This window comes from Moschus berezovskii, chromosome 10 (assembly GCF_049115385.1).
Source record: "Moschus berezovskii isolate FMDL1 chromosome 10, NW_MosBer_1.0, whole genome shotgun sequence".
Classification (NCBI taxonomy): domain Eukaryota; kingdom Metazoa; phylum Chordata; class Mammalia; order Artiodactyla; family Moschidae; genus Moschus; species Moschus berezovskii.
In genome coordinates, this window is record NC_142469.1 from 87001862 (window position 1) to 87017993 (window position 16132).

At 39.8% G+C, this 16132-nt stretch overlaps 1 protein-coding gene across 7 annotated transcripts in view; it reads left to right on the plus strand.

Moving 5' to 3' along the window:
* ADGRG6 (adhesion G protein-coupled receptor G6) overlaps nucleotides 1–16132 on the plus strand; it is a 152206-nt gene that overhangs the window by 52123 nt on the left and 83951 nt on the right. The gene's annotated exons all lie outside the window — the stretch shown is intronic.

The window sequence follows — 16132 nt, forward strand, 5'->3', positions numbered from 1 at the left end:
TCCGACTCTCTGTGACCCCATGGACTGCAGCATACCAGGCCTCCCTGTCCATCGCCAACTCCCAGAGTTTACTTACACTAATGTCCATTGAGTCAGTGATACTAGAGTGAAGCAAACATATTTTGTGAAACCAAATATAATCTCAACCTAAAATGGATTTCTAGTTTTTCTGTCATGACCAGGAAAGAACAACTTGATTTTTTTCTATAAGGATTCTGATTATTTTTTTTTAAAATTATAATACATATATCTAAAATATATGTAAAAGCATATATGTTAATGTTGTGTATGTGTTTTGAAGTATATGTGTGTGTGTGTTTCTCAATTTCTGGGTATTTGAGTGGTGAATCTTTGCCATGCCTAATATTGGGTATTTAGCAGTGAATCAAGTAACCACACTTCCTGACTTCATGGAACTTGTCTGTATCTATATCATATATGTGTCCAGAAGGGAAACATATTATGTGTGTGCATGTAGAACACTGTCCTTTGTGATTCTTTATTTTTTTTAGCCTAGCTCACGTTATGAATTCGTGTTGTTTAATCCATAGAAAAACCTGACAAAGAATGCAAGCAAATAAAATTAGATGAAGACTGCCAAGAAAAATAGTCTCGAATTTCAGAGTGTGTAACACAAGATTTTCATATTTTCTCGTCTTCCCCCCTAAAATGAAAACAAGCAAACAAAAAACCCCAAGCCTTTGTCTGTGGGATAAAGGGAATTTGTAAGTTTGTGTACTGGCATTAAGCAGTATTACAAGATAAGTTGGTCATCTTAGAGATAGCCATTTTTTCCCCTCTACTTCCATTTTTATTGTATATAACTCAAAGAATCAAAGAGGAAGCAGACAGCAAAGAGCTCCCACCCAAGCTATGTCTCAAATCTATTTTATTTTACTTCCCTGTATTACTTCTGTATATTCCCTTACCCCAGTTACCAAAGGAGGTTGAGAGGAAAATGTGATAGCTTAATCTGCCATAATGCTATTCCAATTAAACCTAACAAGATGCCACTCATCATAAAATGGTTTAATCACAGCTTTATATCAAACATTCTTAATGCAGAGTGTTCCCTCCAGCCTTCCCCCAAACTCCAGGATCAAATCAGTGGAGCATTGCCATTATCTTTTCTTTTTTTATTTTTATTTCTTAAATTTTTTTCCAGTCTACTGAAGGCAGCAGAAAGAATCAGCACATTTACTTTTTTTGGATGTTGTACCAAGTAGGGTACAAGTGGGTATACTTTTTTTCATTGAAGTTTCATTAACATTAAAATTTACCTTTATTAATGGTTTTGATAGAAAAGTTACTTTGACATGAAGTTTTCTTACTGAAGTCTTTATATTTTTATACTTCTGGAAAGACTGTACCCTAAGAGGTAAATGCACATCTTTTTGCATAGTTTCTATATCACTAGAAACCCTGTAAATCAGACTGAATGGAAAGGCTGTACCTAAAAATGACATCATGAAGCAGATTGATAGAACTACACAGGATATAGTGGAGCCTTTGTCTTTTCGCTTCAGCAGCCCAAATCTAATTGTTGAATAATGTGCTTTAGAGGACAGTGCTGTCTTTCACTGAAACACTGTGCAAAGAGTTCCAGCCAGGCAGTGTGCTATTTCTAGTCCAGTTTTTGGAGGGTGTACATACTGAGAACAGCTGTACAGATGTTGGCATAGGAGCAACTCTGAAGCCAGTTCAAATGGAAACTTAGATTTGCTTCCAAAAGACCTTATGTGAACTATAGGTGCTTAATTTTCAGCTCTCCAGTGAGCAAATGTTTAAATATAGTAAACAGAAATGACAAGATAGGCTGTCCTTTAAGGTTTGCTTTGTTCGTGTTCTTCTGTGAAAAGGTTCTTTGCTGTGTTTGAATTGCTAATAACTAGATCCGATCCTGCATTTGTTGCTATACATTAAGGTTTTCATACAGTCACTTAGAACATTTCTAAGAGCTTTGGCCTGCATTTTAAGTTCAGCATGGTTCATGTATTTCTTATTGACTGTTGTTTGTTATGAGACATATAGTGACCAAGGAACTTTTTCAGACTTGCTCACTTTTGAATCATGACTTTCAGTTTTGTAGAAAAATAATTGTAAACCATCATAAAATATTATCTGTGAAAAAGATGTATGTTGGACAAAAAACATTTTTGATAATTTTAAAAAGTATTCCTTTCAAGAAAATCACATATGTGCAAACTATTAATATCACTTTACAAGCAAATAATAACTTTAATTAAAATCTCAATTGACTTTTTTGTTTTGGCTCATTTTGCACCAGTGAGTCTAGCAGTCCTTCTACTTGGGACAGAACCACATTGGCTGAGTGGTCCTTCAGAAAAATGCCTAATGTCTTGCTTGTCCCCCAAACAGAAGTTATTGGAGAAGAAAATCATTTTGATTGCCTTGACTAGAGATTTTACTCAAATTATCTTAGCAAATGATTTTCAGAAAAGATCTGTTATCTAAATTATCTCCTATTTAGTTTAATTTATTATGAAGAAATCGAGAAACCTAAAGTTTCTCATCTTTTTTGGATGGAGATTTGATGCCAAAATGGCACATGGCCTTCCCATCATATACACTTCCCTGGGAAATGATATGTGTGTATCTAGAGCTTTGTATTAATACTGGAATCCCACATTGCCATTGTTTGGAATTTCCATTTCAGTTTTTCTGTAAGGTGGACCTTCTTAATGTCATTTTATTAATTCCTGGGGCTCAGTCTGATGAGTGGGGGGTGACTGAGCTTTGTATTATACTTGCTACTGAGCAAGAATAATATTATACCTATTGTTATTTCAAAATAACTTCCTTAGATAACACCCTACAAAATTTCCCTACTTGCTGTTCTAAATGGGATCATGAAAGGAATCTGTATATTAAAATAATATTTCCCTTTCCCTCTAATGGGCTTCCCTGGTGGCTCAGACTAAAAAATCCACCTGTGATGCAGCATACCCAGGTTCAATCCCTGAGTCAGAAAGATCCCCTGGAGAAGGGAATGGCAAACCACTCCACTATTCTGGCCTGGAGAATTCCATGGACAGGGGAGCCTGGCGGGCTACAGTCCACGGGGTCGCAAAGAGTCAGAAACGGCTGAGAGACTAACTCAGCACTTCCCTCAGACAGCTCTGCAAAGCTAAACGGTGATTGTGAGCATAGAAGCAATTTACAGAAGAGCCAATGATGGCTCAGCTTCCCCAGAAGCCAGTGAGAGAGTCCTGAGCAGCCTGAGTCCTCCAGTACTCTCCAGCGACAGAGGTGTGCCTGCCCGGCTCAGCCCTCTTGCATAATGACCAACTTCTGTTCTTAGGTCAGCACCTCCAACGGGAAATACGCTACCCTGTTTGCCATGTAGACCACCCAACCCACCGCTTTTGGTGGTTTGGCCTCCTCTCTGGCTTGCCTGCAGGTGTGACTTTATTCACTCACCTATAAACAAGTCACTCTCTCATTTTTCTGCAGTTTAAAAATAAAGTTGACTGAACGAGAACAGTAAGCAAGTAGATTTTTATAGTAGTATAAAAATCCTGGAAACTTATAATTATCCAGCGTGGTGAACTTCATGAACTTCCAGTGTGTTTTCGCTACAAACTGGTGATTGGTGTGAAGGCTCCCCAGGGCAGGGGTGAAGCCATTTAACTGTGGAGAAGTTGATGAAGCTGCCTGGATGTAAATAACCTGCCAGAGGCTGTACAATGTTACACCTATGTCGCCTTGTCCCCAGCCCAGTGCAGTTTGAAATTAGATAAACATTTTGGCAATAGAGTAGCAGACCAAAGTTCAGCCTCATTACTCAGTAAGTGTATTAACTTTATGAAAGTAATAGATGATTTTTTTTTCTTTTGTAAAGTAAGCTGGTAGGCATCAAGAACATACAAAAGCAGCTATATTAAGTAGAAGGGAGGTGATTTTTTTCCCTTGATGTAACCACACTCTAAATCTTCACAATCTGTCACAACTTGCTCTGTAACTCTAAGCCAGCAATATCAAAATAGCACAATAAGTACTGTTAGCAAGATGTGGAAATTTCTTGAGCAGTCGGAATATATTCCAGAAGCCAGGATGTTTGCCGAGCACTAAGCTCCACTTGCATTCAACCTGCACTGGCTGATTTATGGCTCCAATGGGGACAAATAACACAAACAAGTTGAGACTCATGAATACTCAAAAAGACCCTCTTCCTTATAATCTCTTAAGCTTTCCTTGGGGAAGCGTCTGATGTCTTCATGACTCTCCCAGAAGTTTCTTCCAGTGGAGGGGTAGCTGAAGGTCTGATCCATCACTCCACTAGTTTTACAACCAGGAAAGACATTTCCTTCAAATATGGAAACCAAGGCCAGTCACTAGCCAAGAGCAGAACCCACTGTGACCCACTTGTCATGTGTCCCAAATGTTCACATAACCACAGATTATTTCAAGGAGAAGACAATTTAATCCCCTCTCACCTGGCACAAAGTAGTCATTCACTAAATGCTGGTTGTTATTACAGTTATTTTTATTTCTCTTCACCTCCAGAGAAGATGGGTTTATGACTTTATATGGGTTTATATGGCATGTATTCACACTAAGAAAATACCTTGAATGGTAATAATTTTAGATCTGGAAAGGATCTTGAGAAAGCTTCTAGTTTAGCTTCATAATCATATTGTTCTTGCTACAATGATTTTTTTCCATAATAACTTTTCTTTTTAATCAGCTCGACCTTGTAAGTTAACTAGAAAGGAGTTAGACTAAGAGACAGTTTTTCAAAGTCCCACTTTAGAATTTACTAAAACTTGAGATAATCTATTTGCTTCTCTCTCTCACACACACACTTCTCTAATATATTATACTTGAGATTTATGTGCAAAGTTAACACTGTATAAATATTTTGAAAAGTAATTAATTCCAGTGATGGATTAACTTAAGGCAGTTAGACAGCATATTTAAACAACCTATTTATGTATAAAATGGAAAGTGTTACTGAAAAAACATTTTTATTTTTTAAAATCTATATTATATAATTTTTACATCAATTCTTCCTTATTACTAAGTTGTTTACATTAAAAAGTACTGCATAAAGGGACAGAATTATCCAGTTGCATTGATAATTTGCTTTGCTCCAAACCTTGACTATTTAAACTGCTCCCATTTAAGTGCACAAACCTGAGTGGTTTTTTTTTAATCCTCAAATTAAAGTCTCATTTGGAAAATTTGAGCTAAGATGTACATTCACCTACTGCCATCTTCTTCCTAATATACTGTCCCAACTTATTTGGAGGGCAAGTTTCTAAAATCAAAACTAGTTCTAGCTATTAATTTTAGGTTCCGCACCTGCACCCATAATAAAAGGGACCTTTTAATCCTACTTTCCCTCTGACCACCCTCTGATGAACATAAATGTAAAGATATTTAAAGGAAAACTGAAAACGAATGGAAGTAGGGGGCCAGAAAATTGAATGAATAAATGAATGAACGAACCAAAATATGACTAACATGCTCTGCTATTAAATAATAACCACAGTCACAACACTATAAATGAATATCATTTGAGCATCTCTCTGTGAGCAAGTATAGTCCTAGTACTTTACATGGATATCTCATTAGCTGCATTCAGGGCTCAAGGAATTAGTCATGTGCTGTTTAGCCAGTAATGACATCATTGTCTTGATGGGTATTAGAACTATAATTAGCTTTTATGAGGCTAAGACATTCTCCACTTATGTTGGTGAGATTTAGCAGTACTTTTCTGGGTAATACTAACATAAACCAGTTTTACCCTGCAATGCTGCCTAGATAATCCCAGGTTTTCTGTGGCATTCTTAAGTGAAATGAACATTAGGTGAGTGCTTGTTTTTTTATAGTTTCCTGTTTTGTTTTTTTAAGAGATAACGCATCAAAATAAGACATCTTTGATAAACACTAGATTGGTCATTTTGCTACGTTTTAATCTTACCCATCAACAATTAGGCTTTGCTTTACTGAATCTTAGTAGAATTAATCTTCCTTTACCACTGTGACTGATTTTTTTCTTTCCACAAACGAACTGCCAGGGTAGTTTTCTGTCTTTTGTCTCTCTTCTTGTCATCTCTCAAACCCTTTGCATAAGGCTGCAGTTCTTCTTACAACAGTTTCTGTTCACTGGTAATTGTGTGTTTATGTGCCCAAGGGTGAGGTTTTAAAAATGTGCTAAGTACAAATCTGATTATTTTACTTTCCCATAATTAAAACCTTTTAATTTTCCCTACTGCTCATATTACATTAAAAAAAATTTTCTTTAGCATTGCTTGCAAAACCCTGCAGAATCTAATCTTGGCCTACCTTGCCATCTTTATCTAATGTTTCTCGCCATTTTGTACACTCTGCTTCAGCTAAACAAAACTCTTAAGTTACTGGAACAATTCATGCTGTCTCTCCGCCACAAGCTGAGGAAACGTGGTGACCCTTCTTTTTCTCCTCTGCCTCCCCTCTTCCATTGGCCAACTTATCTGTTGCATGTTTAGTTCTCAGTTTCTTTCTCATCTGTTAGAAATGGTTCTATTTCTACAAAACCTAAACCTAGGCAGTTGCAGTCGCTTCCCATGTGGCTCAGTGGTAAAGAATTTGTGTCCCAATGCAGGAGATGTAGAAGATGTGGGTTTGCTTCCTGGATCAGGAAGATCTCCTGGAGGAAGAAATGGCTATCCATTGAAGTATTCTTGTTTGGGAAATCCCATGGACAGAGGAGCTTGGTGGGCTCCATGGGGTCGCAAAAAGTTGGACACGGCTCAGCAACTGAACAAGCACATATGCATGCATTATCAGAGCAATTTTCACATTGTATTATCACTATCTCCTTATTTATCTGCATTTGCAGTAATCTATACTTTGGCCACCTCATGCGACGAGTTGACTCACTGGAAAAGAGTCTGATGCTAGGAGGGATTGGGGGTGGGAGGAGACAGGGACGACAGAGAATGAGATGGCTGGATGGCATCACCAACTCTGTGGACATGAGTTTGAGTGAACTCCGGGAGTTGGTGATGGACAGGGAGGCCTGGCGTGCTGTGATTCATGGGGTCGCAAAGAGTCGGACACGACTGAGCGACTGAACTGACTGACTGATACCTTCCACAATGGAGAAGGCAATGGCAACCCACTCCAGTACTCTTGCCTGGAAAATCCCATGGACGCAGGAGCCTGGAAGGCTGCAGTCCATAGGGTCACTAGGAGTCAAACACGACTGAGCGACTTCACTTTCACTTTTCACTTGCATGCATTGGAGAAGGAAATGGCAACCCACTCCAGTGTTCTTGCCTGGAGAATCCTAGGGATGGGGGAGCCTGGTGGGCTGCCATCTATGGGGTTGCAGAGTCGGACACGACTGAAGTGACTTAGCAGCAGCAGCATACCTTCCATAAAATCTGGGGTTATATCTTGCCCACAACTTATTCTCAGTACCAGACCACAGAGCCAGGCACATAGCTGCTTAATAACTATTTATTGGGTAAATGGATGTTGGGGATTGTTGAGTGACGAATTAGAAAATGCAAACAAGACAGATATGGAGCACTATATGGTCATTCAAAGATGCTTGCTTCATTGGATTTCAGAGAAGATTTTGAATTAGAGGAAATATTTTTATACATGCATTTTCATTTTCATAGATATTTCTTGTAGTAATGGGGAGAATGAGTCAGAGATGACAAGACTATTGCAAAAAGACTAGTTATTGAACTTTTTTCTAAAGGAGGAAAGATAAGAACTAAGTGGCCACAGGAACGAGAGAAGGGGAGAAATGAAAGAACCATGAAGAAAATGATGTCATAGCCCTCGACAAACCACTTTAAAGTGCGTAGAGGAAAGAAGAGAGAAGGGATATTCAGAGTCCTAGTTTGGATGATTTTCTTCCAACTAGCACTTGGAACTTGAATAAGTGGTTGGAGGAACAGTGTTTGGATCGAGGAACCTGTGAAGTGTCCAAGTGGAGATGCTGAGCAGACGTGCACGAGTGTGGTTTGATGTACAGTAGAACATGTATGCCATCCGCATTTGGACATAAGGAAGGCCTATGTTTGGATGAGATCACCCAGCAAGAGTGAGTGTGGAGAGGAAGAGCTGAAGGCAGAGAGCCCTGTAAGAGTTGGCTTGGGTCAGACTTGGTTGTATGGATCAGAAATCTACAAACAACGGATCTAGAGAGGAAGCCGCGTGGTAGGAGAGTTCTGGTCAGAGGATCCAAGGACAAGCCGCAAAGAACAGCTCCTCCGTTGGTGACTGGATATGGAGTATCTAGAACGAGTCTGTTTTTCCGCGGACTGGTTTTCCCTTATCTCTCTGTTCTTACGTTTTCTTTCTCTTTTCTCTATTTGCTCATCAGTGTCTTTGTTTGCAAGTGGCAAAGGAAGCTGATACCTTTGTGTTTATATACCTTTGTCATTCTGTTGTTCATCATTCTCTGAAAAATTTGTGTCTCTAACTTCATAGGGAGGTAATCTGACTGAGCAACCAAGCCCCTGATTTGATTCTCTTCAGGTGAGAGGTCCTCCTCTGGGGTTATGGTGCAGATATGACTAAGAGATGCAGGAGGGGACCTCCCAGGTTTACAGTGGATAAGAATCCACCTGCCAGTGCCGGGGACGCAGGTTTGATCCCTGGTCTGGAAAGATTTCACGTGCCATGGAGTAACTAAGCCCCCACGCTGCAGCCCACGAGCCACAACTACCAAGCTCACGCTGTGCAACTACTGAAGCCTGAGTGCCTAGGGCTCGTGCTTTGCAACAAGAGAGGGCATGGCAGTGAGAAGCCTACTCACCTCAACAAGAATAGCCCCCCACCCGCCACAACTAGAGAAAACCTGCACAAAGCAATGAAGACCCAGCGCAGCCAAAAATAAAATAATAAAATAAAATTTTAAGAAAGATGCAGGAGGGGCAGATAGATCTTCTTGGAGGCAGGTACATGGGTGGAGATTGTGAATTGATTTTGTAGTATGTTATTACTTAAAGGCGGAGAAGACAATGGCAACCCACTTCAGTACTCTTGCCTGGAAAATCACATGGACAGAGGAGCCTGGTAGGCTGCAGTCCATGGGGTTGCTACGAGTCGGACATGACTGAGCGAATTCACTTTCACTTTTCACTTTCCTGCATTGGAGAAGGAAATGGCAACCTACTCCAGTGTTCTTGCCTGGAGAATCCCAGGGACGGGGGAGCCTGGTGGGCTGCCATCTATGGGGTCGCACAGAGTCGGACACGACTGAAGCCACTTAGGCACAGCAGCAGCATTACTTAAAGGAGCACTTTTCAGATTTTAGTGTACTTGGGAATCACCAGAAAATCTTGTTAAAATACAGGGTTTGTTTAGTGGGTCTAACAGGCTCCCAGCTGATGCTGTGCCACTGGATGAGGTCAGGGCCAGTAAGAGCAGAGGTGTGCTCGGAGGGGGCAGAGAGAAAGGCAGGAGGAGATCGAGGAGACAGTAGGAACTGAGTGGAGGACACAGAATCAGGGAGTGTTCAGAGGCATCAACTGTTAAAGAAGGTGAGTGAGATCACATTGGAATCCTCTTTAGTATAAATAATCTGCCTGATTTTGAATATTCTTTCAGCAGTGTACAGAAGTCTATGAGTGCATAGAGAGCGAGAAGGTCCATGGCTAGATTAATACAGAGTTAGGGGCTTGCAGTGCAGGAAGGAAGGGGATAAGAGTCTTGAATGCATTAACTGGAAGGTAGAGTAAGTTACAAGCCTGCAGCTTTAGACTGTTTCAAATGGTGCATTGCCTTTAGATTGTGTTTTTAACAGCTGGAGAAAGACGCAATGATTGCTTAAGAGAGCATAGTTTCCCATGAAAATGTGTGTGGGTGTGTGTGCAAATGCCTGCACATGTGCTTAGGTTCTTAATCCTCTTACACAGGATATATATCTACATGCTCAGCCGACTCTAGAATGATTTACAGTAGTTCTCTTGTTTGGATCTTCAAAAGTATTAACTTATTGCAGTTACATAGGGAATGTTCTCATGCCAAGGTGATTATGGAAAGAGGATTCAAAGTTTAAACATTAACAGTATCACAGAAGACAGAAATGTGTCTGAGGGTGTTGTGCATATGGATCTCTTTGGAGATTCAAAAAATTATTTAAGTTTAATGGTGCTGCCTCACCAAGGAACCTTCAACTTCTTGTTCATATTCTAGTGAGGTCAGACTTAATTGAACTGATTGAAGTAGAGCGAGACCTTTTGAACCATGTTTAAGTTATTGCAGCGGAATAGCAGAATATGTGCTCAGTTGTGTCTGGTTCTTTGTGACCCCATGGACTGTAGCCCGCCAGGCTCCTCCGTCCGTGGGATTCCCCAGGCAAGAATACTGGGGTGGGTTGCCATTTCCTTCAGGGGATCTTACCAACCCAGGGATTGAACCCGAGTCTCCTGAGTCTCCTGCATTGGCAGGTGGATTCTTTACTGCTGAGCCATTGGGAAAGCCCAAGTTAGCCCAAGTTATTGCAATACTTTCATATTTGTGGTGCTTCTGAAGAATATTTTCAGTTTGAAACATCACAGAGGAAAATCAGACAATTTTCAGGTTAACTCTGGGGAAATCAGTGTTTTAGGACGAGTTTGGGGGCAAACGGATGTCCTAGCTTGTTCTAGCAGGAGGGTGGAACGACCAGTGTAACCTTGGTGAAAGAGTGACTTTCCCCTGCACGGAAATGCTATCTTTGAGCGCCGAGCTTGAAGAGGAGTGCTGAGGAGCCCAGGCATGCTTGCCAAGTCTGTCACATTAACAGAAACGCAGATGTCACAGCCAGACTGCCTTCAGATTCCTTGCCATCCTGAAAAAAATACACATAGAGGGCTAAAATCACTTGAATTTAAATACTTTGATGATGTCATTCATTTCTGTATATTATCAGTTATTTAACACCTGCCAGCATCCAAAGTATTATTTATATTTTGCATTTCAGTGATGTTATATCTGGTGCATTCCACTTGATCAGGGGAAATGTTGCATGCTACCCTGGTTTGGTAGTGATTGAGGCATCAGGCTGGCTCTAGAGCTCTCAGCTGCTACTCTTAGGTTTCATCTGCAGAAACCACCAAGGCTGCTAAATATTTTAAACTTGTTTAAGCAATTCATTCAAGAGATTAGTACAGATAATTCAAACAGTGACTTCGAAGAGATGCAAACTGAGCAGGCAACTGAAGGGAAATTTTCTAGAGATACTTCTTCACCAGCCAAGTTGTCCAACAAATTCACTAGTGCCAGTTTTATACACATTCAGATGAAACAAAACAAAACCCGAGATTTAATTTAGGTGCATTCATTTTGTTCACTGTTTAACACAGTATAGGAATATCAGTTATTTCATCTGCAGATCTGTGTTGCAAGGAGCTAAAATTGATCTCTTTTGATTTACCTCTTGGGATCTGATACTCCTGTCTTGGATTTTAAAGAATATAGTATTTGATTTATAGAGAAGTACTTGCAGCAAAGGTGGAGTAAGAAGCCAAACCTCAGGTGAAAAAAAATGAGATAATGGTTATTAAATCTCTAAATCTCTATCTAAATTTTCCACATAAACTGAGATAGCCTTTGTCATAACTGGGAGGTTTTCCAATTCAGATTTGAGTTTCTTTGAGGAATAAAGTTTTATTAAAATAAGCAGAAGTGAATTATTACTCAACATTGCAAGCATAGGCAAGAACCAAGGGTGGAATTTGGTTTGTTTGTTTAGATTATCTGAAAACTTTGCTTTTATAAAGTATGAGTGTGAATATATTATTATATCTGTCTTTGAGAACAACTTGAGCCAGATGTTTTGAGTTGGGTAGCTTTTAAAAGATGTTAACTATGGTTTTCCCAAGACCTTATTCAGCGGCTACTGTCGCTGTCTTTTTATGTAGCCCCGCCTTCAAGAGAGAATAATTTCTTCGGGTACTGGCTCTTTGAATAGGAATCAATTAGCAGTGATATTTTTTTGCTCCAAGTGGACAAATCCAAAGCACTACATTTTAGACTCGCAAGGAGATCCAACCAGTCCATTCTAAAGGAGATCAATCCTGGGTGTTCATTGGAAGGACTGATGCTAAAGCTGAAACTGCAATACTTTGGCCACCTCATGCGACGAGTTGACTCACTGGAAAAGACTTTGATGCTGGGAAAGGTTGGGGGCGGGAGGAGAAGGGGACGACAGAGAATGAGATGGCTGGATGGCATCACCGACTCTGTGGACATGAGTTTGAGTGTACTCCGGGAGTTGGTGATGAACAGGGAGGCCTGGCGTGCTGTGATTCATGGGGTCGCGGAGTGTCGGACACGAACGAGCGACTGAACTGAACTGAACATTCTTTACGCAAGTATTTCAAAATTAGTTTCTTAAAATATATTAACTTTAGGGTGATTACTGGTGAAGGAAATGGCAACCCACTTGAGTATTCTTGCCTGGGAAATCCCTTGGACAGAGGATCCGGGAGGTCTACAAGTCCATGGGTCACAAAAGAGTCGGATACAACTTAATGACTAAACAACAACAAAAATAGGGTGATTACACTATGTTTGAGAAATTGCCCATTAAAAGCATAATCTCTTAAAACAAGACTTGGACTCATCACTTTACTGTGTGTTTTGTTTAATCTTGGCAACTTCTTTCCTTCTCTGGGAAAACACTGGACTTACATTCAGAAGAGGGAGTTTGAACTTTGGTCCTATCAATTAGACATGTAACTTTTGGCAATTTACAAAAAAAGGCAATCTATAATAGCCTTATTTGTTTCTTCTGTAGATGGAGGAGATACTAATTCCCAGGATTGTTATGATGCCAAGTGAGATAACCTATATGAAAGCCCTTTGCTGGGATCTATAAACATCAGTATAATGAACATGATGATATTGTGCCTAGTTTAATTGACATTTCATCCAATTAAGATCATCACTATTTGGTAGCATTATCTCTAAGTGCAATTTAGCTACTAAATTTTAGATGAGAACCATCTAAATTTTTAGATGAGAATCATCTAGAAGAATGTTTTACATGCTTTTTTAAATGATGATTATGGGAGTCTTCTCTGTCTTTTCTATCACAATGGGTGCCTAAATGAAAAAGAGTTTCTGTTAAGATGGGGTGCTACTTTTTTTTTCTTAAATTATTGATGCACAGATTTTGTTATAGTAATGACAATAATAGCCAACAGTTAAATAGTGCTATCTGTGTGGCCAGTACAGTTTCTAGGACATTCTAATACTAATCATCCAGTCCTCCCTATAACCATGGGTAGTGAGTGCTTTTATTTCTGCCAGTGTAAATCTACTTCTGCTTTATTGACTATGCGAAAGTCTTTGACTGTGTGGATCACAGCAAACTGTGGACAATTCTTCAAGAGATGGGAATACTAGACCACCATACCTGCTTCCTGAGAAATCTGTATTCAGGTCCAGAAGCAGCAGTTAGGACCGGACATGGAACAACAGACTGGTTCCAAATTGGGAAAGGAGTACATCAAGGCTGTATATTCTCACCCTCCTTATTTAACATATATGCAGAGTACATCATGCAAAATGCTGGGCTGGATGAAGCACAAGTTGGAATCAAGATTAATGGGAGAAATATCATTAACCTCAGATATGCAGATGTCACCACCATGGCAGAAAGTGAAGAGGAACTAAAGACCTTGATGAAAGTAGAAGAGGAGAGTGAGAAAGCTGGCTTAAAACTCAACGTTGAAAAGACTAAGATCATGACATCTGGTTCCATCATCTCATGGCAAATAGATGGGGAAACAATGAGAGACTTTATTTTCTTGGGTTCCAAAATCACTGCAGATGGTGACTGCAGCCATGAAATTAAAAGACACTTTCTCCTTGGAAGAAAAGCTATGACCAACCTAGACAGCATATTAAAAAGCAGAGACATTATTTTGCTAACAAAGGTCCATCTAGTCAAAACTATGGTTTTTCCAGTAATGTATGGATGTGAGAGTTGGACCATAAAGAAAGCTGAGAGGCAAAGAATTGATGCTTTTAAACTGTGGTGTTGGAGAAGACTCTTGAGAGTCCCTTGGACTGCAAGGAAGTCAAGCCAGTCAATTGTAAAGGAAATCAGTCCTGAATATTCATTAGAAGGACTGATGCCGAAGCTGAAGCTGCAATACTTTGGCCACCTGATGCGAAGAACTGACTCATTGGAAAAGACTCTGATGCTGGGAAAGATTGAAAGCAGGAGGAGAAGGGGACAACAGAGGATGAGACAGTTGGATGGCATCACTGACTCAATGGACATGAGTTTGAGCAAACTGCAGGAGTTGGTGATGGTCAGGGGAGCCTGGCATGCCTCAGTCCATGGGGTCACAGAGAGTCGGACATGACTGAGTGACTGAACTAAAAGTGGTGAAACTGAGGTACAGAGAGATTAACTTGTTCAAGGTTACATGGTCAGTGTGGTGAGTCAGACTGACTTTTTTTTATACCTTTTATTAGCTTTCGGGAAGAATTTGGCAAAAATAATGTAAAGGAAATCATGAACATTAATTGGGTAGGGGATGTAGGGGATAGCATCTCATAATGGAAAAATAATGCTGCCTGCATGCATGTTGGGATGACTCAGAGATTGTATCTTATTTTCCTTTCTTTTTTTTCTTTTATAATCTGCAGTGCCTTTTGCTGGATACTTTACTGTTAATCTGCTAGGATTAGTTCTTGCTTCTGAGCCCAGGGTACAGTCACAGAAAGCTAAACATGTCAGCGAGGTAGGCCCTCATCATCTCAGTCTCGTGCCATGAGTGAAATCACTGGAAGAAAGAGCCTCAAAACCCCATCCAAAGAGATATCCCAGATATGATGCACTCTTCTTTGGGGCTTAGATTGTGGTTGACAGTTTCATACACTGTAGTCATTCTTTAATTTAGTCATGTGACTCATCTGTGTGTGTGTGCCCTCAGTTGCTCAGTCGTGTCCAACTCTTTGGGTAACTCATTTATTCGTTCATAAATTTAACACATTTTATCAAAGGCCTCCCAGGTGGCAGGGGTGCTGTGAGGTCCTGAGGGGTCAGATGGTGACTATGACAGTACAAACCCTCTGCTTACTGAGCCTAGAGAATAGTGGGAGATGCAGACAATAAGCAAAATCATCTCACGCTGGGAATTCACCCAGCTGCTCTTAATCATGCTACAAGTTGAGAAGCACAGCGCTCCAGGGCTGGGTAAGAGAAGGCATTTGGCTAGCATTTGATGATCATAGATCTTTTTCCCTGTCTATCCTCAGCTCTGTAAAAGATGTTGGAGATTTATGGAGGAGGAACTGGATGGAGGGCAAGTTAGAAAGAATGGTTGTGGTGCAGAGTTGGCAAACCCCTGCATAACACAAAGTGGCCCCAGGGACAGGGAAAAAGAAAAATCTAACTTGAGCAATGTAACACAACACATCTAAATCTTTGACTATATCACCACATCATAGAAGAATAAGTAAGACACTAACTACCATTTTTAAGAAAAGTTATTGTATATTCATTCTGCTCAACCCAGTAAAAGAGGGAAGAACACAGTAAGTTGAGAGTTAGTTCCATTAACATAGTAGAAGTCTTTTATTGTTTGAAAGTGTATGTGGTCAGTTATTTGACAGTTTATTTATCCAGAATGTTGAATAAATGAGATTGCTGCCTACATTTACATAAATGTTTAAAAGCAATATGAATATTAATTTCAAAAGCATCACTAAATAGACAGTAGATCTTGGTTTCTGGTTCTAGCTGGTGACCAGGCCCTAGGTAAATAATAATTGATTGCTTTACTTTTCTTTCTACCTCTTAATTATTATCTGTCATTATACTTTTGTTTGTATCTTTGGGTCCAAAACTGAAGTGTAAGAATCATTCAGAGAGAGACTGTCTTTCCTGCTCATGGTATATACTATTTAGAATAGCACCTGGCATGTAGAAGACATTCAATATTCACCGAGTGGATGAATAAATGAGATAATCATAGAGGTATATAATTGCCAACTAAAATAAACAAGTGGAAGAAGTGAAAGTATTTTTCAAAACTGTAAGTATTTCACACATGCAAAGTGATGCTGTGTATTTGAATTTTAGGAAAAAAATGCGATTTGCCAGATGATAACTTGTCAATTTTTTTCGTACTGCTAGCTAGGTTTCTCTTTAAACATT